The sequence below is a fragment of the Astatotilapia calliptera genome, chromosome 23 (genome assembly GCF_964374335.1).
Source record: "Astatotilapia calliptera chromosome 23, fAstCal68.1, whole genome shotgun sequence".
Taxonomy (NCBI): Eukaryota; Metazoa; Chordata; class Actinopteri; order Cichliformes; family Cichlidae; genus Astatotilapia; species Astatotilapia calliptera.
In genome coordinates this window covers 47,548,191-47,570,872 of record NC_137443.1, presented here as the reverse complement: position 1 = coordinate 47,570,872, position 22,682 = coordinate 47,548,191, and the positions used below count along the sequence as shown (strand labels likewise).

The 22,682-nt window shown below is 45.0% G+C and overlaps 2 long non-coding RNA genes across 2 annotated transcripts; both read left to right on the top strand.

Annotated features, from left to right (window-relative positions):
* Positions 1–4,281: 4,281 nt before the first annotated feature.
* LOC145424443 (uncharacterized) lies at positions 4,282–8,138 on the top strand. The gene is made up of 2 exons (XR_013905521.1): positions 4,282–4,425; positions 7,959–8,138. It is a non-coding gene; the product is annotated as an uncharacterized LOC145424443 (long non-coding RNA).
* A 6,217-nt stretch (positions 8,139–14,355) lies between these two features.
* Positions 14,356–17,496, top strand: LOC145424427 (uncharacterized). The gene is made up of 2 exons (XR_013905509.1): positions 14,356–14,874; positions 17,317–17,496. It is a non-coding gene; the product is annotated as an uncharacterized LOC145424427 (long non-coding RNA).
* Positions 17,497–22,682: the final 5,186 nt, after the last annotated feature.

Here is a 22,682-nt window from a genome sequence, read left to right as displayed (position 1 = left end):
TGTAACAGCAGCCAGAAAGACACAAATACAAACAACCAGGACACAGAACAGAAACATACACAATTTTTCTTACATATTTACATCAAGGAGAATGGTTACTATAAACAGAGTACTGTACAGTTATTAAATTAAATAAAATTAACTACAGATAAGAGGCAAACTCAGGTTGTAGTGATTAAATTATTGCAGTTACAGCGCAGACGTAAACATGTACAGTGGGGCAAAAAAGTATTTAGTCAGCCACCGATTGTGCAAGTTCCCCCACCTAAAATGATGACAGAGGTCAGTAATTTGCACCAGAGGTACACTTCAACTGTGAGAGACAGAATGTGAAAAAAAAAATCCATGAATCCACATGGTAGGATTTGTAAAGAATTTATTGGTAAATCAGGGTGGAAAATAAGTATTTGGTCAATAACAAAAATACAACTCAATACTTTGTAACATAACCTTTGTTGGCAATAACAGAGGTCAAACGTTTACTATAGGTCTTTACCAGGTTTGCACACACAGTAGCTGCTATTTTGGCCCATTCCTCCATGCAGATCTTCTCGAGAGCAGTGATGTTTTGGGGCTGTCGCCGAGCAACACGGACTTTCAACTCCCGCCACAGATTTTCTATGGGGTTGAGGTCTGGAGACTGGCTAGGCCACTCCAGGACTTTCAAATGCTTCTTACGGAGCCACTCCTTTGTTGCCCGGGCGGTGTGTTTTGGATCATGTTGGAAGACCCAGCCTCGTTTCATCTTCAAAGTTCTCACTGATGGAAGGAGGTTTTGGCTCAAAATCTCACGATACATGGCCCCATTCATTCTGTCCTTAACACGGATCAGTCGTCCTGTCCCCTTGGCAGAAAAACAGCCCCATAGCATGATGTTTCCACCCCCATGCTTCACAGTAGGTATGGTGTTCTTGGGATGCAACTCAGTATTCTTCTTCCTCCAAACACGACGAGTTGAGTTTATACCAAAAAGTTCTACTTTGGTTTCATCTGACCACATGACATTCTCCCAATCCTCTGCTGTATCATCCATGTGCTCTCTGGCAAACTTCAGACGGGCCTGGACATGCACTGGCTTCAGCAGCGCAACACGTCTGGCACTGCGGGATTTGATTCCCTGCCGTTGTAGTGTGTTACTGATGGTGACCTTTGTTACTTTGGTCCCAGCTCTCTGCAGGTCATTCACCAGGTCCCCCCGTGTGGTTCTGGGATCTTTGCTCACCGTTCTCATGATCATTTTGACCCCACGGGATGAGATCTTGCGTGGAGCCCCAGATGGAGGGAGATTATCAGTGGTCTTGTATGTCTTCCATTTTCTGATGATTGCTCCCACAGTTGATTTTTTCACACCAAGCTGCTTGCCTATTGTAGATTCACTCTTCCCAGTCTGGTGCAGGTCTACAATACTTTTCCTGGTGTCCTTCCAAAGCTCTTTGGTCTTGGCCATGGCGGAGTTTGGAGTCTGACTGTTTGAGGCTGTGGACAGGTGTCTTTTATACAGATGATGAGTTCAAACAGGTGCCATTCATACAGGTAACGAGTGGGGGACAGAAAAGCTTCTTACAGAAGACGTTACAGGTCTGTGAGAGCCAGAGATTTTCCTTGTTTGAGGTGACCAAATACTTATTTTCCACCCTGATTTACCAATAAATTCTTTACAAATCCTACCATGTGAATTCATGGATTTTTTTTCACATTCTGTCTCTCACAGTTGAAGTGTACCTCTGGTGCAAATTACTGACCTCTGTCATCATTTTAAGTGGGGGAACTTGCACAATCGATGGCTGACTAAATACTTTTTTGCCCCACTGTATGTTTGCTGGGAGCAGTTCTGGTTGTACAGTCTGACAGCTGCAGGGAGGAAGGACCTGCAGAAACGCTCCTTCATGCATCGAGGATGCAGCAGTCTGTCACTGAAGCAGCTCTGCAGTTCAGCAGCATTTACATGCATGGGGTGGGAGACTCTGTCCATCAGAGATGTTATTTTGGCCACAGTCCTTCTGTCTCCCACCACCTGCACTGGGTCCAGGGTGCATCCCAGAACAGAGCTGGGCTTCCTGATGAGTTTATCCAACCTCTTCGTCTCAGCTGCTGATAAACTGCTGCTCCAACATACCACACTGTAAAAAATGACAGATGCCACCACAGAGTCATAGAAGGTCTTTAAAAGCGCTCCCTGGACTCCAAATGACCTCAGCCGCCTCAGCAGGTGGAGTCTGCTCTGACCCTTCCTGTAAAGAGCATCAGTGTTGTGGCTCCAGTCCAGTTTATTATTCAGGTGAACACCCAGGTACCTATAAGAGTCCACTATCTCAATGTCCACTCCCTGGATGTTCACCGCTGTCAGTGTGGTGGGTCTGCGTCTCCGGAAGTCCACCACCAACTCCTTGGTTTTCCCGGCGTTTATCAGCAGGTGGTTCTGCTGACACCAGTCTACAAAGTCCAGAGTCCACCGTCTGTACTCGGAGTCGTCCTCACCTGTGATGAGGCGACTATGGCAGAGTCGTCAGAGAACTTCTGTAGGTGGCAGCGTGGGGAGTTGATGGAGAAGTCTGCAGTGTAGAGGGTGAAGAGGAACGGTGCCAGCACAGTTCCCTGTGGGGAGGGAGAGGTGATGAGCTGTATGCCTCCTTGGTGTTGGCATACAATAAGTCCAATGTTTTATTGTCTCTGGTGTAGCAGGTAACATACTGGGTGAAGGTGGGGAGAGTGGAGGACAGGGAGATGTGATTAAATTATGTGTATAATGATGTTCTCATTTGGGCTGCAGGTACCTGTGATAACATTACACATCAACTATTTTTTTGATCAATGCATAACCAATATATATCAAAAAATAAACTGTTTTTTCACACATTGTCTGTATATGAATTTTACTTAAATCTTTAGTTTAAGAGGATGACGTGAATACATGAGAAAGAGATGGCATGTCATGAGAAATGTACCACTACACACCAAAGACAAGAAGGCAATCACTTAAACATCAACCAACATGCTCTGGTTGGACATATATGTATGCATTTGCATGTATGTATTTCTCTTTGTCAGTTTAACAGTTTCTGTTGTGCCCGTCACTGCTCCCTGTCTGTTTTCTTACCTGCTTCTTCCTGACCTTGTACTTTCTCCTCACGTTCCCTCTTTCCTCGCTCCCTTTGCACTGACAATCATACACAAATAGATTGTATGCAATGAGATGAAAAATTACATTAATATGAAAAAAATTCTGTTAAGATCACTAACAAAAAGTCCTCTCAGTGTACTTTCAACCAAAAGGCAAATAACCAAACCACATGAACATCTAATAAAAGATATAAACATTGATACACTGATCCAACATTATTCTTGATTGACGGATCATTTGATCTTACACTTTTACCTGATGTGGCTCCTTTTTTTGAAAAAACGTCCTTATATCCATTATGAACCTGGCTGTCTCTCTGTACACAAACACACACGCACACAACAGTTATAAGGTTAATGGGCATTCAGTCAGTTAGCATCCATTTCAAACAGGACAGTGGTAACAACAGCAGGCTGCGGACAATCTAAAGTTTTAGATTTTAAATAGGCTGTATACATTTCAATGGGAGCAACAGGACGGGTCAAATGTCGCTGAATTTACTACAGAGTAGGACGGATTGTAGGGCAGCAAACATTGTCGGAAAACACGTTTTCAACACTGCAGGTTACCTGGTGTAATGCTTTTCAGCTAAAAAGAAACATGGTCTGACTCCTACCTAACTGTAGAAAGAGTAACTGAAGGTTAAATGCAGCTAACATGCCCTGTTTTAAGCCAGGCACTTACACCTCTGCACCGCTGCGTCTCAGCCACCATCGCTCTGGCAGCCAGAGCGCTAGAGTCAGAGTAGGGGAGAGCTGGAACAAACCATTTTGGGAGGGGGGGTTATCTATACTTTTGTTGTTAAAATATTACGCCTCAAACAAGTACAGTACTGTATGCTTTTTATATTTTTAGTAGTGTGTCACACAAACAGCAAATATTCTCAAAAAAGTAAGAAATCTTTGGGGGTGCTTTGATTAATTTCGCACAATTACACTGTGCTATCAAGTTGCTTGACCATTACACAACTTAAATTTAGTCCCAACTTATCACATATGATTAGGTGGTGTATTTGTGAATCAATACAAGTTTGTGACATGTTCTTTTAAACGACTCAACCTAATAAATTAACAAGACACTGTGCTACATGGAGAAATATAGAAACCAGGTAACCAGGTACTGCTCAACAGTAGCCGGGGGTGGAGCTTAGCAAATGCGTCAGATGCGTTCTGTTCAAATGAATGTTGTCATAGCATTTATGGAAAAAACACATTTTGAAAAATGCTGGCAGAGCTGGTACATGCACTTTGGATTACAGAGGAGAAAAAGAGAGGAGAGGAAAGAAAAAGAGATTATTTTTTAAGGTAAGGACCGCTCGACAAGTGACATTTGCTAAAGTGGAATTATTAAGGGGACATGCAGTGTCCACGTTTATGTTCAACTTTTCTAAACACAGTGTGGAGGGACCTGTACATGTGTTGGTCTTCTAATGCTGGGCAGACACTGTGCGATTTTTTCAGCTCCTGCTCAAACTGTACGTTGACTCGCAGGGGTCATAGGTCACGATGCAGGGTCTCACACTATACCGCCCGATGCTCTGATGCGACCTGAGTGCTCACACTGTGCCTCCATAAAATGAAGGTTATAACAGAAATTCTGTCGCTCGCTCTCTCTGTCTTTCACTCACACAGACACACCACCACCATCAACTTTGCTAAATTGCTAATGAAAAACATTGATCAGCTGTGATTGAGCAGCATGTAGATCCAACTATTTTCACGGTTGTTGTGGTCGTGATCATTTTGTGAGGCCACATCGAAAAGGCTCGGATGAGCTTTCCAAAGTTCTACAAGTTGTTCCTCCATCGCTTGTGTCCAGATCACACGCTGCACTGCTGTGCTGCTCCGTCTTTTTCGCTGACATTTGTGTTTGCGCGTGCGCAGTGTGACAAACTGCGGTGACACCCTCACGACGGTCGCGAGGGTCGCTCACGACCAAGCGATTGATGATCGGGAGCTGGTCGTGAGGGGTTAATCGCGTCTCGTTACCCCACGTATACTATACGATGCATGACGCACGATGAAGGCCAAAATCGGGCCGATCGCCAAAACGGTCGCACGACTCAAAAATCGGCTCAAAATGGGCCAAAAATCGCACAGTGTGAGCCCAGCATAAGGCAGCGGTCCCCAACCTTTTTTGCGCCACGGACCGGTTTATGCCCGACAATATTTTCACGGACTGGCTGTTCTAAGGCAGGGGTCCCCAACCCCCGGGCCTCGGACCGGTAGCGGTCCGTGAGTCGTTTGGTACCGGGCCGCGAGAGTTGAGGCTCAGGTGTGAAATGTCTGGTTTTCAGGGTTTTTATCGGTTTTAAGCGTTATTTTGTTATCGTTTTTATTGTTAACTCGGTTTTCCTGGGTCTTTTCACATGTGTTATGAATAAATCTTCTTTTTTTCGATACTGATACTAGTTTTATTTTGTTGTATTTATCTGAGACACTGGTCCGTGAAAATATTGTCGGGCATAAACCGGTCCGTGGTGCAAAAAAGGTTGGAGACCGCTGTTCAAAGGTACCTTCTTGCTGCATAAATGCTTTAAAGAGTAGAATTTGATATTCGCTGCATGCATGTACATGGGTGCTCACATTTTGTAATTTCTTTAGTGTGATATAACCAAGCAAGTACTATCTTACAGCCTGTTCTTAGACAAATCATGTTTGTGTTCATTTTCCTGCCTACCGCTAGACTCTGAGTAACTGCTAAAATCTAAGAGGAATGAAAATGTTTGTATCCTAGGATCTGTTATCTTTTGTTTGGCTACAGAAACTGTGTGTGTGTGTGTGTGTGTGTGTGTGTGTGCTTCTCTTTCCTAAAAAAAAAAGTGAGATTTGTGCCATAAATCAGGTCGATTATTTTAATTAGAATGTGTTTTGTTCAAATGAATGTTGTCATATTATTAATAGATTGAAACCTTTTGAAGAGTGCAGTAAGGACCGCTCAGCAGGTGACATTTGCTAAAGTGGAAATGTTAAGGGGACATGCAGTGTCCACGTTAATGTTGAACTTTTCTAAACTCAGTGTGGAGGGGACCGGAGTGTTTTTGTGGCGTGGGTGTGGTGTGATCCTGTGCGCGTGCAAGAGTAGCTCGGAGTGACATAATCTGGTGCGCGTGCGAGAGGTGGCCCGGATTGAGTGGTGGCTGGGTGTGGCCCCCTCTCGTGCGCGTGTAGGAGGGGCTTGGAAGGGTGTAATCTTGTTGCGAGTGCAAGAGTTTGTCCAGTGTGACACTCTCTTGCGCACGTGCAGGAGTGTGAGGTTCAACGCTGGAACGTTGAGCCTCCTCCCCCCCACTTCCGGACCAGGTTATGGATCGTTCCTCAGTGGGTTTGTGAGAGGTGGCCCAGATTGAGTGGTGGCTGGTTGTGGCGTAATCTTGTGCATGTGCAAGAGGTGTGTAGGAGTAGCTCAGAGTGTGAGGTTCATCTGTAGAACGTTGAACCTCCTGAATCCCTCCTCCCGGACCAGGTTATGGACCTTTCCTAAGTGCATGTGTGAGAGGTGGCCCGGATTGAGTGGTGGCTGGGTGTGGCCCCCTCTCGCACACGTGCAGGAGGAGCTCGGAGTGGTGTAATCTGGTGCGCGTGCGAGAGGTGGCACGGATTGAGTGGTGGCTGGGTGTGGCCAACTCTTGTGTGCGTGCAGGAGGAGGTTGGAGTGTTCAATGTTCCAGCGTTGAACCTCCTGAATACCCCCTCCCGACCAGGTTATGGACCTTTCCTCAGTGCACGTGCGAGAGATGCCCCAGATTGAGTGGTGGCTGGGTGTGGCCAACTCTCGTGTGCGTGCAGGAGGAGCTCCGAGTGGTGTAATCTGGTGCGTGTTTGAGAGGTGGACTGGATTGCGTGGTGGCGTGGGCGTTGCGCACTCTTGCAGGAAGGGCACAGAGTGGGTAATCTTGTGCAGGAGTAGCTCAGAGTGACATAATCTGGTGCGCGTGCGAGAGGTGGCCCGGATTGAGTGGTGGCTGGGTGTGGCCCCCTCTCGTGCGCGTGTAGGAGGGGCTTGGAAGGGTGTAATCTTGTTGCGAGTGCAAGAGTTTGTCCAGTGTGACACTCTCTTGCGCACGTGCAGGAGTGTGAGGTTCAACGCTGGAACGTTGAGCCTCCTCCCCCCCACTTCCGGACCAGGTTATGGATCGTTCCTCAGTGGGTTTGTGAGAGGTGGCCCAGATTGAGTGGTGGCTGGTTGTGGCGCCATCTTGCAGGACGAGCTCCGAGTGGCGTAATCTTGTGCATGTGCAAGAGGTGTGCAGGAGTAGCTCAGAGTGTGAGGTTCATCTGTAGAACGTTGAACCTCCTGAATCCCTCCTCCCGGACCAGGTTATGGACCTTTCCTAAGTGCACGTGTGAGAGGTGGCCCGGATTGAGTGGTGGCTGGGTGTGGCCCCCTCTCGCACACGTGCAGGAGGAGCTCGGAGTGGTGTAATCTGGTGCGCATGCGAGAGGTGGCACGGATTGAGTGGTGGCTGGGTGTGGCCAACTCTTGTGTGCGTGCAGGAGGAGGTTGGAGTGTTCAATGTTCCAGCGTTGAACCTCCTGAATACCCCCTCCCGACCAGGTTATGGACCTTTCCTCAGTGCACGTGCGAGAGATGCCCCAGATTGAGTGGTGGCTGGGTGTGGCCAACTCTCGTGTGCGTGCAGGAGGAGCTCCGAGTGGTGTAATCTGGTGCGTGTTTGAGAGGTGGACTGGATTGTGTGGTGGCGTGGGCGTTGCGCACTCTTGCAGGAAGGGCTCAGAGCGGGTAATCTTGTGCGGCCAGATTTTATGTGGGAGCAGCGCCCTTTCGCACATTAGCGAGAGGGCGCTGCTCCCACGCGTTTTTCCTGTCCCTGCAGGAGCAACAGGAACTGAAGGAGGAGCAGGAGCGGCTGGAGATGCGACAGGAGTAGCAGGACCTGCCGGACGAGCATGAGCAGCATTCTTCACCTGATGGAAGAGACAGGAGCAGCAGCCATCATTAATAAATGCAACATCATATCAAAATAATAAAATCAATCAGTGTCATTCATAAAGTTGAAGTTGTGTCACTTCAGTCTTCAGCACTTCCTCAAAACATGAAGAAATCCTTTCTCCTTACAAATATCTCTGCCTCACATGATTCTTTGATTAAAACTCATTGTTTAAGTTTATTGGTAAATATTGACACTGATACACACTGTGAATGTGTATGCCAGTGTTGGTGGTCATCTCAAGTTCACTGTACAGATAAATATATATATACGTATACATAAATATATGTAAATACGTATAAAGTATGCATTTTTAATGTGCCGTGCTCAGTTATGTTGCAGCGCTGACTCTACAATGTGGAAGGTCGTAAAAAATGAAGAAGAACCATTCAATCAGAAGATGTGTCCAAACTTTTGACTGGTAGTGTAAATAATTATATGATCAACAATGAGATGAGAGACTTTTTGTCATGGCTGGGGCAGCAGACGTGTGGTGGAGTTAAATGAGGACCCAAGATGCAGGAAACGGCTAGATGCAGGTGAGTGTTTGTTTACAAAGGGTGAAATATAAACAGAAACAAGGGTGGCGAGGACTGCACAAAGACACGAACCTAACCTGGGAAAAACTAATGAACCTGGAACACGAGATGAGAACAGACAGACACGGAGTAATACCAACTAACACAGAGTAATGCAGACGACGCGACAAGGAACACAGGCAGACACACACTATAAATACACACGAGGTAATGAGGGGAATGACACACAGGAGGGGAGCACAGCTGAACCACAAGACCTTCAAAGTAAAACAGGAAACACACAGACTGTTTTACAATACAAACTTGGGGACACGAACAGAACAGAGGAAAGACTCAGGTAGGGCTGGTAAAACACTAAACACCAGATTCAACCCTAAGAACTAATACAAAATCAGAATTAGCACAAAACACAAGATGAAACCAAAAGGAAACACAAAACGCTGCGACCATGACACTTTTAGATGACAATGAAACCATTTCTGCAGTAAGAGGCCTAAAAAAGGAGATAAGATCATGAAAATCCCTTCTAACTGTGGTCATTCAGTACAACATGTGTCTGCCCAGATCCCAGAAGTGGGAATTAATGAGGTATAGCATGACTCTGAATTTCATCCAGAAAAAACCCAAAACTCCATCTTTCATCAGCCCAAAGGGATGATCGAGATATAAGACTTGGAGATGACACTTCCCTTTCTGCCACATAAATCTGAAAAGCAAATCACCAATTTCAGTATGAGTCTAAAAATGCAGACTTTCCCCTGGTGGTAACATACACTGAACAGTTCAAGAGAGATATTCTCCTCCCTCTTGTGAACTCAGTACAGACATTAGGGAATGCTCAGTTTGATGGAGTAATTTCACACACTGTTGGGGATTAAATATGGAAGTGGGGACATGAAGCAGGCTCTCCGAAACCACTTAAAGATGGGCACAATATTTGGTGATGTGGATATTAAGGAGCATTTGACCAAAGTACAGTACTGTGTCTGTGAAGGAAACCACTGGTCTGTATGGTCTTAGTTTTTTCTACAGCAGCAATTTAGCTGAAACTGTATCCCAACCTCAGCTCTGACGTGTGACTCAAAGCAAAAGCTCAGAAATGCATCTGAGGTCAGGAGCATCTATCACCTCTTGCCCAGATTTATTAGATATTCTTGATATTCAAACACACGAGGGTGCAGTAATGATAATATTAAGTTTAAGTTATTAGTAAAATATTTATTTTACTCAGCATGTGTAACCTGCCTAATTTCTTTCCCTCAGCATTTTGACATGTCCCATTCTTCTTTCGGGTAGTCAGTGAACTGTCCATGGTGCTGAAGTTTATAGGCAATGACTCTTTCACTTACTTTAAATTTCAAAACACGGACAAACCACCAGAACACAAAAGTAGGAAAATGACGAGGCGTCCCCTCATTCTATTCCAAAAACAGCATTGTTTTAGTCAAGGCAGTTGGTGTCATTTGTTTGTTATGCTTAAAGCTGTTACCAGCTTGAATCCTTTCCCTTTTTTATTGGGGTGGGGTGCATATTACCTCTTTAAACAGTCCCCCAAACGCTTAAGGTCAGTACTGGTTATGGCAGTAGTAGTCTCTAATGGTGCACCAACAGCCACGACCCAGATCACAGAGGAACCTCAGATTTGGGGAGTTTAGTCAGCAAGTGTCCTGTGAACAATAATGCAGCTCTCAGTTATAGCTGTATCCAGTCGTCTATATGGATATAGACATATTGGATACTGCTGTACACAGTTAGAAGATGTGTGCTTGCTGGTAGTAGGAATAGAATAGAATAGAATAGAATAATCCTTTAATTGTCCCACAAGGGGAAATTTGGTTGTAACAGCAGCCAGAAAGACACAAATACAAACAACCAGGACACAGAACAGAAACATACACAATTTTTCTTACATATTTACATCAAGGAGAATGGTTACTATAAACAGAGTACTGTACAGTTATTAAATTAAATTAACTACAGATAAGAGGCAAACTCAGGTTGTAGTGATTAAATTATTGCAGTTACAGCGCAGACGTAAACATGTACAGTGGGGCAAAAAAGTATTTAGTCAGCCACCGATTGTGCAAGTTCCCCCACCTAAAATGATGACAGAGGTCAGTAACTTGCACCAGAGGTACACTTCAACTGTGAGAGACAGAATGTGAAAAAAAAAATCCATGAATCCACATGGTAGGATTTGTAAAGAATTTATTGGTAAATCAGGGTGGAAAATAAGTATTTGGTCAATAACAAAAATACAACTCAATACTTTGTAACATAACCTTTGTTGGCAATAACAGAGGTCAAACGTTTACTATAGGTCTTTACCAGGTTTGCACACACAGTAGCTGGTATTTTGGCCCATTCCTCCATGCAGATCTTCTCGAGAGCAGTGATGTTTTGGGGCTGTCGCCGAGCAACACGGACTTTCAACTCCCGCCACAGATTTTCTATGGGGTTGAGGTCTGGAGACTGGCTAGGCCACTCCAGGACTTTCAAATGCTTCTTACGGAGCCACTCCTTTGTTGCCCGGGCGGTGTGTTTTGGATCATTGTCATGTTGGAAGACCCAGCCTCGTTTCATCTTCAAAGTTCTCACTGATGGAAGGAGGTTTTGGCTCAAAATCTCACGATACATGGCCCCATTCATTCTGTCCTTAACACGGATCAGTCGTCCTGTCCCCTTGGCAGAAAAACAGCCCCATAGCATGATGTTTCCACCCCCATGCTTCACAGTAGGTATGGTGTTCTTGGGATGCAACTCAGTATTCTTCTTCCTCCAAACACGACGAGTTGAGTTTATACCAAAAAGTTCTACTTTGGTTTCATCTGACCACATGACATTCTCCCAATCCTCTGCTGTATCATCCATGTGCTCTCTGGCAAACTTCAGACGGGCCTGGACATGCACTGGCTTCAGCAGCGCAACACGTCTGGCACTGCGGGATTTGATTCCCTGCCGTTGTAGTGTGTTACTGATGGTGACCTTTGTTACTTTGGTCCCAGCTCTCTGCAGGTCATTCACCAGGTCCCCCCGTGTGGTTCTGGGATCTTTGCTCACCGTTCTCATGATCATTTTGACCCCACGGGATGAGATCTTGCGTGGAGCCCCAGATCGAGGGAGATTATCAGTGGTGTTGTATGTCTTCCATTTTCTGATGATTGCTCCCACAGTTGATTTTTCACACCAAGCTGCTTGCCTATTGTAGATTCACTCTTCCCAGTCTGGTGCAGGTCTACAATACTTTTCCTGGTGTCCTTCGAAAGCTCTTTGGTCTTGGCCATGGCGGAGTTTGGAGTCTGACTGTTTGAGGCTGTGGACAGGTGTCTTTTATACAGATGATGAGTTCAAACAGGTGCCATTCATACAGGTAACGAGTGGGGGACAGAAAAGCTTCTTACAGAAGACGTTACAGGTCTGTGAGAGCCAGAGATTTTCCTTGTTTGAGGTGACCAAATACTTATTTTCCACCCTGATTTACAAATAAATTCTTTACAAATCCTACCATGTGAATTCATGGATTTTTTTTTCACATTCTGTCTCTCACAGTTGAAGTGTACCTCTGGTGCAAATTACTGACCTCTGTCATCATTTTAAGTGGGGGAACTTGCACAATCGGTGGCTGACTAAATACTTTTTTGCCCCACTGTATGTTTGCTGGGAGCAGTTCTGGTTGTACAGTCTGACAGCTGCAGGGAGGAAGGACCTGCAGAAACGCTCCTTCATGCATCGAGGATGCAGCAGTCTGTCACTGAAGCAGCTCTGCAGTTCAGCAGCATTTACATGCATGGGGTGGGAGACTCTGTCCATCAGAGATGTTATTTTGGCCACAGTCCTTCTGTCTCCCACCACCTGCACTGGGTCCAGGGTGCATCCCAGAACAGAGCTGGCCTTCCTGATGAGTTTATCCAACCTCTTCGTCTCAGCTGCTGATAAACTGCTGCTCCAACATACCACACTGTAAAAAATGACAGATGCCACCACAGAGTCATAGAAGGTCTTTAAAAGCGCTCCCTGGACTCCAAATGACCTCAGCCGCCTCAGCAGGTGGAGTCTGCTCTGACCCTTCCTGTAAAGAGCATCAGTGTTGTGGCTCCAGTCCAGTTTATTATTCAGGTGAACACCCAGGTACCTATAAGAGTCCACTATCTCAATGTCCACTCCCTGGATGTTCACCGCTGTCAGTGTGGTGGGTCTGCGTCTCCGGAAGTCCACCACCAACTCCTTGGTTTTCCCGGCGTTTATCAGCAGGTGGTTCTGCTGACACCAGTCTACAAAGTCCAGAGTCCACCGTCTGTACTCGGAGTCGTCCTCACCTGTGATGAGGCGACTATGGCAGAGTCGTCAGAGAACTTCTGTAGGTGGCAGCGTGGGGAGTTGATGGAGAAGTCTGCAGTGTAGAGGGTGAAGAGGAACGGTGCCAGCACAGTTCCCTGTGGGGAGGGAGAGGTGATGAGCTGTATGCCTCCTTGGTGTTGGCATACAATAAGTCCAATGTTTTATTGTCTCTGGTGTAGCAGGTAACATACTGGGTGAAGGTGGGGAGAGTGGAGGACAGGGAGATGTGATTAAATTATGTGTATAATGATGTTCTCATTTGGGCTGCAGGTACCTGTGATAACATTACACATCAACTATTTTTTTGATCAATGCATAACCAATATATATCAAAAAATAAACTGTTTTTTCACACATTGTCTGTATATGAATTTTACTTAAATCTTTCGTTTAAGAGGATGACGTGAATACATGAGAAAGAGATGGCATGTCATGAGAAATGTACCACTACACACCAAAGACAAGAAGGCAATCACTTAAACATCAACCAACATGCTCTGGTTGGACATATATGTATGCATTTGCATGTATGTATTTCTCTTTGTCAGTTTAACAGTTTCTGTTGTGCCCGTCACTGCTCCCTGTCTGTTTTCTTACCTGCTTCTTCCTGACCTTGTACTTTCTCCTCACGTTCCCTCTTTCCTCGCTCCCTTTGGACTGACAATCATACACAAATAGATTGTATGCAATGAGATGAAAAATTACATTAATATGAAAAAAATTCTGTTAAGATCACTAACAAAAAGTCCTCTCAGTGTACTTTCAACCAAAAGGCAAATAACCAAACCACATGAACATCTAATAAAAGATATAAACATTGATACACTGATCCAACATTATTCTTGATTGACGGATCATTTGATCTTACACTTTTACCTGATGTGGCTCCTTTTTTTGAAAAAACGTCCTTATATCCATTATGAACCTGGCTGTCTCTCTGTACACAAACACACACGCACACAACAGTTATAAGGTTAATGGGCATTCAGTCAGTTAGCATCCATTTCAAACAGGACAGTGGTAACAACAGCAGGCTGCGGACAATCTAAAGTTTTAGATTTTAAATAGGCTGTATACATTTCAATGGGAGCAACAGGACGGGTCAAATGTCGCTGAATTTACTACAGAGTAGGACGGATTGTAGGGCAGCAAACATCGTCGGAAAACACGTTTCCAACACTGCAGGTTACCTGGTGTAATGCTTTTCAGCTAAAAAGAAACATGGTCTGACTCCTACCTAACTGTAGAAAGAGTAACTGAAGGTTAAATGCAGCTAACATGCCCTGTTTTAAGCCAGGCACTTACACCTCTGCACCGCTGCGTCTCAGCCACCATCGCTCTGGCAGCCAGAGCGCTAGAGTCAGAGTAGGGGAGAGCTGGAACAAACCATTTTGGGAGGGGGGGTTATCTATACTTTTGTTGTTAAAATATTACGCCTCAAACAAGTACAGTACTGTATGCTTTTTATATTTTTAGTAGTGTGTCACACAAACAGCAAATATTCTCAAAAAAGTAAGAAATCTTTGGGGGTGCTTTGATTAATTTCGCACAATTACACTGTGCTATCAAGTTGCTTGACCATTACACAACTTAAATTTAGTCCCAACTTATCACATATGATTAGGTGGTGTATTTGTGAATCAATACAAGTTTGTGACATGTTCTTTTAAACGACTCAACCTAATAAATTAACAAGACACTGTGCTACATGGAGAAATATAGAAACCAGGTAACCAGGTACTGCTCAACAGTAGCCGGGGGTGGAGCTTAGCAAATGCGTCAGATGCGTTCTGTTCAAATGAATGTTGTCATAGCATTTATGGAAAAAACACATTTTGAAAAATGCTGGCAGAGCTGGTACATGCACTTTGGATTACAGAGGAGAAAAAGAGAGGAGAGGAAAGAAAAAGAGATTATTTTTTAAGGTAAGGACCGCTCGACAAGTGACATTTGCTAAAGTGGAATTATTAAGGGGACATGCAGTGTCCACGTTTATGTTCAACTTTTCTAAACACAGTGTGGAGGGACCTGTACATGTGTTGGTCTTCTAATGCTGGGCAGACACTGTGCGATTTTTTCAGTCAGCTCCTGCTCAAACTGTACGGTTGACTCGCAGGGGTCATAGGTCACGATGCAGGGTCTCACACTATACCGCCCGATGCTCTGATGCGACCTGAGTGCTCACACTGTGCCTCCATAAAATGAAGGTTATAACAGAAATTCTGTCGCTCGCTCTCTCTGTCTTTCACTCACACAGACACACCACCACCATCAACTTTGCTAAATTGCTAATGAAAAACATTGATCAGCTGTGATTGAGCAGCATGTAGATCCAACTATTTTCACGGTTGTTGTGGTCGTGATCATTTTGTGAGGCCACATCGAAAAGGCTCGGATGAGCTTTCCAAAGTTCTACAAGTTGTTCCTCCATCGCTTGTGTCCAGATCACACGCTGCACTGCTGTGCTGCTCCGTCTTTTTCGCTGACATTTGTGTTTGCGCGTGCGCAGTGTGACAAACTGCGGTGACACCCTCACGACGGTCGCGAGGGTCGCTCACGACCAAGCGATTGATGATCGGGAGCTGGTCGTGAGGGGTTAATCGCGTCTCGTTACCCCACGTATACTATACGATGCATGACGCACGATGAAGGCCAAAATCGGGCCGATCGCCAAAACGGTCGCACGACTCAAAAATCGGCTCAAAATGGGCCAAAAATCGCACAGTGTGAGCCCAGCATAAGGCAGCGGTCCCCAACCTTTTTTGCGCCACGGACCGGTTTATGCCCGACAATATTTTCACGGACTGGCTGTTCTAAGGCAGGGGTCCCCAACCCCCGGGCCTCGGACCGGTAGCGGTCCGTGAGTCGTTTGGTACCGGGCCGCGAGAGTTGAGGCTCAGGTGTGAAATGTCTGGTTTTCAGGGTTTTTATCGGTTTTAAGCGTTATTTTGTTATCGTTTTTATTGTTAACTCGGTTTTCCTGGGTCTTTTCACATGTGTTATGAATAAATCTTCTTTTTTTCGATACTGATACTAGTTTTATTTTGTTGTATTTATCTGAGACACTGGTCCGTGAAAATATTGTCGGGCATAAACCGGTCCGTGGTGCAAAAAAGGTTGGAGACCGCTGTTCAAAGGTACCTTCTTGCTGCATAAATGCTTTAAAGAGTAGAATTTGATATTCGCTGCATGCATGTACATGGGTGCTCACATTTTGTAATTTCTTTAGTGTGATATAACCAAGCAAGTACTATCTTACAGCCTGTTCTTAGACAAATCATGTTTGTGTTCATTTTCCTGCCTACCGCTAGACTCTGAGTAACTGCTAAAATCTAAGAGGAATGAAAATGTTTGTATCCTAGGATCTGTTATCTTTTGTTTGGCTACAGAAACTGTGTGTGTGTGTGTGTGTGTGTGTGTGCTTCTCTTTCCTAAAAAAAAAAGTGAGATTTGTGCCGTAAATCAGGTCGATTATTTTAATTAGAATGTGTTTTGTTCAAATGAATGTTGTCATATTATTAATAGATTGAAACCTTTTGAAGAGTGCAGTAAGGACCGCTCAGCAGGTGACATTTGCTAAAGTGGAAATGTTAAGGGGACATGCAGTGTCCACGTTAATGTTGAACTTTTCTAAACTCAGTGTGGAGGGGACCGGAGTGTTTTTGTGGCGTGGGTGTGGTGTGATCCTGTGCGCGTGCAAGAGTAGCTCGGAGTGACATAATCTGGTGCGCGTGCGAGAGGTGGCCCGGATTGAGTGGTGGCTGGGTGTGGCCCCCTCTCGTGCGCGTGTAGGAGGGGCTTGGAAGGGTGTAATCTTGTTGCGAGTGCAAGAGTTTGTCCAGTGTGACACTCTCTTGCGCACGTGCAGGAGTGAGAGGTTCAACGCTGGAACGTTGAGCCTCCTCCCCCCCACTTCCGGACCAGGTTATGGATCGTTCCTCAGTGGGTTTGTGAGAGGTGGCCCAGATTGAGTGGTGGCTGGTTGTGGCGTAATCTTGTGCATGTGCAAGAGGTGTGTAGGAGTAGCTCAGAGTGTGAGGTTCATCTGTAGAACGTTGAACCTCCTGAATCCCTCCTCCCGGACCAGGTTATGGACCTTTCCTAAGTGCATGTGTGAGAGGTGGCCCGGATTGAGTGGTGGCTGGGTGTGGCCAACTCTCGTGTGCGTGCAGGAGGAGCTCCGAGTGGTGTAATCTGGTGCGTGTTTGAGAGGTGGACTGGATTGTGTGGTGGCGTGGGCGTTGCGCACTCTTGCAGGAAGGGCTCAGAGCGGGTAATCTTGTGCGGCCAGATTTTATGTGGGAGCAGCGCCCTTTCGCACATTAGCGAGAGGGCGCTGCTCCCACGCGTTTTTCCTGTCCCTGCAGGAGCAACAGGAACTGAAGGAGGAGCAGGAGCGGCTGGAGATGCGACAGGAGTAGCAGGACCTGCCGGACGAGCATGAGCAGCATTCTTCACCTGATGGAAGAGACAGGAGCAGCAGCCATCATTAATAAATGCAACATCATATCAAAATAATAAAATCAATCAGTGTCATTCATAAAGTTGAAGTTGTGTCACTTCAGTCTTCAGCACTTCCTCAAAACATGAAGAAATCCTTTCTCCTTACAAATATCTCTGCCTCACATGATTCTTTGATTAAAACTCATTGTTTAAGTTTATTGGTAAATATTGACACTGATACACACTGTGAATGTGTATGCCAGTGTTGGTGGTCATCTCAAGTTCACTGTACAGATAAATATATATCAGAATCAGAATCAGAATCAGAATACTTTATTGATCCCTGGGGGAAATTATTTTTTGTTACAGTGCTCCATTTTAAACCAACATTAAGACAAGACAGACAATACGCTAACTAAGAATAGTACAATATATACATATATATACATACATACATACATAAGTCACTTATAAATAAATATTTGGAAAAGAAACATGTGTAGTTGTAGCAGCAAACAGTGTGTTAAGTGGATGCGTTGTACAGGGAGATGGCCACAGGCAGGAATGATTTCCTGTGTCGTTCAGTGGTGCTTTTCGGTAATCTCAGTCTCTCACTGAACGTGCTCCTGTGACTGACCAGCATGTCATGGAGTGGGTGGGAGGTGTTATCCAACATTGTCTTTATCTTGGACAGCATCCGCCTCTCCGACACCACCTTGAGGGAGTCCAGCTCCATCCCCACAACATTGCTGGCCTTACGGATCAGTTTATTAAGTCTGTTGGCATCTGCGACCCTCAGCCTGCTCCCCCAGCATGCAACAGCATAGAGGATCGCACTGGCCACCACAGACTCATAGAAAATCCTCAGCATTTTCTGGCAGATGTTGAAGGACCTCAGTCGCCTCAAAAAATAGAGACGACTCTGGCCCTTCCTGTAAAGTGCTGTGGTGTTTTTAGCCCAGTCCAGTTTATTGTCAATGTGTACTCCAAGGTATTTATAGTCCTCCACAATGTCAACACTGACCCCCTGGATTGAAACAGGGGTCAAGTGTTTCCTGGTCTTCCTGAAGTCCACGATCAGTTCCTTGGTCTTTGCCACGTTGAGCTGCAGATGATTCTGCTCACACCACGTGACAAAGGAGTCGACCACAGCCCGGTACTCTGTCTCATCATCCCTGCTGATGCATCCAACCACCGCAGAGTCATCAGAAAACTTCTGAAGATGGCAGGTCTCTGTGCAGTGGCTGAAGTCTGTGGTGTAGAGGGTGAAGAGGAAGGGGGAGAGGACAGTCCCCTGTGGTGCCCCTGTGTTGCTGATCACCTTGTCAGACACACACTGTGGGAGACGTACATATTGTGGTCTTCCTGTCAGGTAATCAACAATCCAGGACACCAGAGAAGCATCCACCTGCATCGCTGCTAACTTATCACCCAGGAGGGTCGGCCTGATGGTGTTGAAAGCACTGGAAAAGTCAAAAAACATGACCCTTACAGTGCTCGCCGGCTGGTCCAGATGGGTGTAGACACGATTGAGCAGGTAGATGATGGCGTCCTCTGTTCCGAGACGAGGCTGATAAGCGAACTGAAGGGGATCCAGATGTGGTATATACGTATATATAAATATATGTAAATACGTATAAAGTATGCATTTTTAATGTGCCGTGCTCAGTTATGTTGCAGCGCTGACTCTACAATGTGGAAGGTCGTAAAAAATGAAGAAGAACCATTCAATCAGAAGATGTGTCCAAACTTTTGACTGGTAGTGTAAATAATTATATGATCAACAATGAGATGAGAGACTTTTTGTCATGGCTGGGGCAGCAGACGTGTGGTGGAGTTAAATGAGGACCCAAGATGCAGGAAACGGCTAGATGCAGGTGAGTGTTTGTTTACAAAGGGTGAAATATAAACAGAAACAAGGGTGGCGAGGACTGCACAAAGACACGAACCTAACCTGGGAAAACCTAATGAACCTGGAACACGAGATGAGAACAGACAGACACGGAGTAATACCAACTAACACAGAGTAATGCAGACGACGCGACAAGGAACACAGGCAGACACACACTATAAATACACACGAGGTAATGAGGGGAATGACACACAGGAGGGGAGCACAGCTGAACCACAAGACCTTCAAAGTAAAACAGGAAACACACAGACTGTTTTACAATACAAACTTGGGGACACAAACAGAACAGAGGAAAGACACAGGTAGGGCTGGTAAAACACTAAACACCAGATTCAACCCTAAGAACTAATACAAAATCAGAATTAGCACAAAACACAAGATGAAACCAAAAGGAAACACAAAACGCTGCGACCATGACACTTTTAGATGACAATGAAACCATTTCTGCAGTAAGAGGCCTAAAAAAGGAGATAAGATCATGAAAATCCCTTCTAACTGTGGTCATTCAGTACAACATGTGTCTGCCCAGATCCCAGAAGTGGGAATTAATGAGGTATAGCATGACTCTGAATTTCATCCAGAAAAAACCCAAAACTCCATCTTTCATCAGCCCAAAGGGATGATCGAGATATAAGACTTGGAGATGACACTTCCCTTTCTGCCACATAAATCTGAAAAGCAAATCACCAATTTCAGTATGAGTCTAAAAATGCAGACTTTCCCCTGGTGGTAACATACACTGAACAGTTCAAGAGAGATATTCTCCTCCCTCTTGTGAACTCAGTACAGACATTAGGGAATGCTCAGTTTGATGGAGTAATTTCACACACTGTTGGGGATTAAATATGGAAGTGGGGACATGAAGCAGGCTCTCCGAAACCACTTAAAGATGGGCACAATATTTGGTGATGTGGATATTAAGGAGCATTTGACCAAAGTACAGTACTGTGTCTGTGAAGGAAACCACTGGTCTGTATGGTCTTAGTTTTTTCTACAGCAGCAATTTAGCTGAACTGTATCCCAACCTCAGCTCTGACGTGTGACTCAAAGCAAAAGCTCAGAAATGCATCTGAGGTCAGGAGCATCTATCACCTCTTGCCCAGATTTATTAGATATTCTTGATATTCAAACACACGAGGGTGCAGTAATGATAATATTAAGTTTAAGTTATTAGTAAAATATTTATTTTACTCAGCATGTGTAACCTGCCTAATTTCTTTCCCTCAGCATTTTGACATGTCCCATTCTTCTTTCGGGTAGTCAGTGAACTGTCCATGGTGCTGAAGTTTATAGGCAATGACTCTTTCACTTACTTTAAATTTCAAAACACGGACAAACCACCAGAACACAAAAGTAGGAAAATGACGAGGCGTCCCCTCATTCTATTCCAAAAACAGCATTGTTTTAGTCAAGGCAGTTGGTGTCATTTGTTTGTTATGCTTAAAGCTGTTACCAGCTTGAATCCTTTCCCTTTTTTATTGGGGTGGGGTGCATATTACCTCTTTAAACAGTCCCCCAAACGCTTAAGGTCAGTACTGGTTATGGCAGTAGTAGTCTCTAATGGTGCACCAACAGCCACGACCCAGATCACAGAGGAACCTCAGATTTGGGGAGTTTAGTCAGCAAGTGTCCTGTGAACAATAATGCAGCTCTCAGTTATAGCTGTATCCAGTCGTCTATATGGATATAGACATATTGGATACTGCTGTACACAGTTAGAAGATGTGTGCTTGCTGGTAGTAGGAATAGAATAGAATAGAATAGAATAATCCTTTAATTGTCCCACAAGGGGAAATTTGGTTGTAACAGCAGCCAGAAAGACACAAATACAAACAACCAGGACACAGAACAGAAACATACACAATTTTTCTTACATATTTACATCAAGGAGAATGGTTACTATAAACAGAGTACTGTACAGTTATTAAATTAAATAAAATTAACTACAGATAAGAGGCAAACTCAGGTTGTAGTGATTAAATTATTGCAGTTACAGCGCAGACGTAAACATGTACAGTGGGGCAAAAAAGTATTTAGTCAGCCACCGATTGTGCAAGTTCCCCCACCTAAAATGATGACAGAGGTCAGTAATTTGCACCAGAGGTACACTTCAACTGTGAGAGACAGAATGTGAAAAAAAAAATCCATGAATCCACATGGTAGGATTTGTAAAGAATTTATTGGTAAATCAGGGTGGAAAATAAGTATTTGGTCAATAACAAAAATACAACTCAATACTTTGTAACATAACCTTTGTTGGCAATAACAGAGGTCAAACGTTTACTATAGGTCTTTACCAGGTTTGCACACACAGTAGCTGGTATTTTGGCCCATTCCTCCATGCAGATCTTCTCGAGAGCAGTGATGTTTTGGGGCTGTCGCCGAGCAACACGGACTTTCAACTCCCGCCACAGATTTTCTATGGGGTTGAGGTCTGGAGACTGGCTAGGCCACTCCAGGACTTTCAAATGCTTCTTACGGAGCCACTCCTTTGTTGCCCGGGCGGTGTGTTTTGGATCATTGTCATGTTGGAAGACCCAGCCTCGTTTCATCTTCAAAGTTCTCACTGATGGAAGGAGGTTTTGGCTCAAAATCTCACGATACATGGCCCCATTCATTCTGTCCTTAACACGGATCAGTCGTCCTGTCCCCTTGGCAGAAAAACAGCCCCATAGCATGATGTTTCCACCCCCATGCTTCACAGTAGGTATGGTGTTCTTGGGATGCAACTCAGTATTCTTCTTCCTCCAAACACGACGAGTTGAGTTTATACCAAAAAGTTCTACTTTGGTTTCATCTGACCACATGACATTCTCCCAATCCTCTGCTGTATCATCCATGTGCTCTCTGGCAAACTTCAGACGGGCCTGGACATGCACTGGCTTCAGCAGCGCAACACGTCTGGCACTGCGGGATTTGATTCCCTGCCGTTGTAGTGTGTTACTGATGGTGACCTTTGTTACTTTGGTCCCAGCTCTCTGCAGGTCATTCACCAGGTCCCCCCGTGTGGTTCTGGGATCTTTGCTCACCGTTCTCATGATCATTTTGACCCCACGGGATGAGATCTTGCGTGGAGCCCCAGATGGAGGGAGATTATCAGTGGTCTTGTATGTCTTCCATTTTCTGATGATTGCTCCCACAGTTGATTTTTTCACACCAAGCTGCTTGCCTATTGTAGATTCACTCTTCCCAGTCTGGTGCAGGTCTACAATACTTTTCCTGGTGTCCTTCGAAAGCTCTTTGGTCTTGGCCATGGCGGAGTTTGGAGTCTGACTGTTTGAGGCTGTGGACAGGTGTCTTTTATACAGATGATGAGTTCAAACAGGTGCCATTCATACAGGTAACGAGTGGGGGACAGAAAAGCTTCTTACAGAAGAC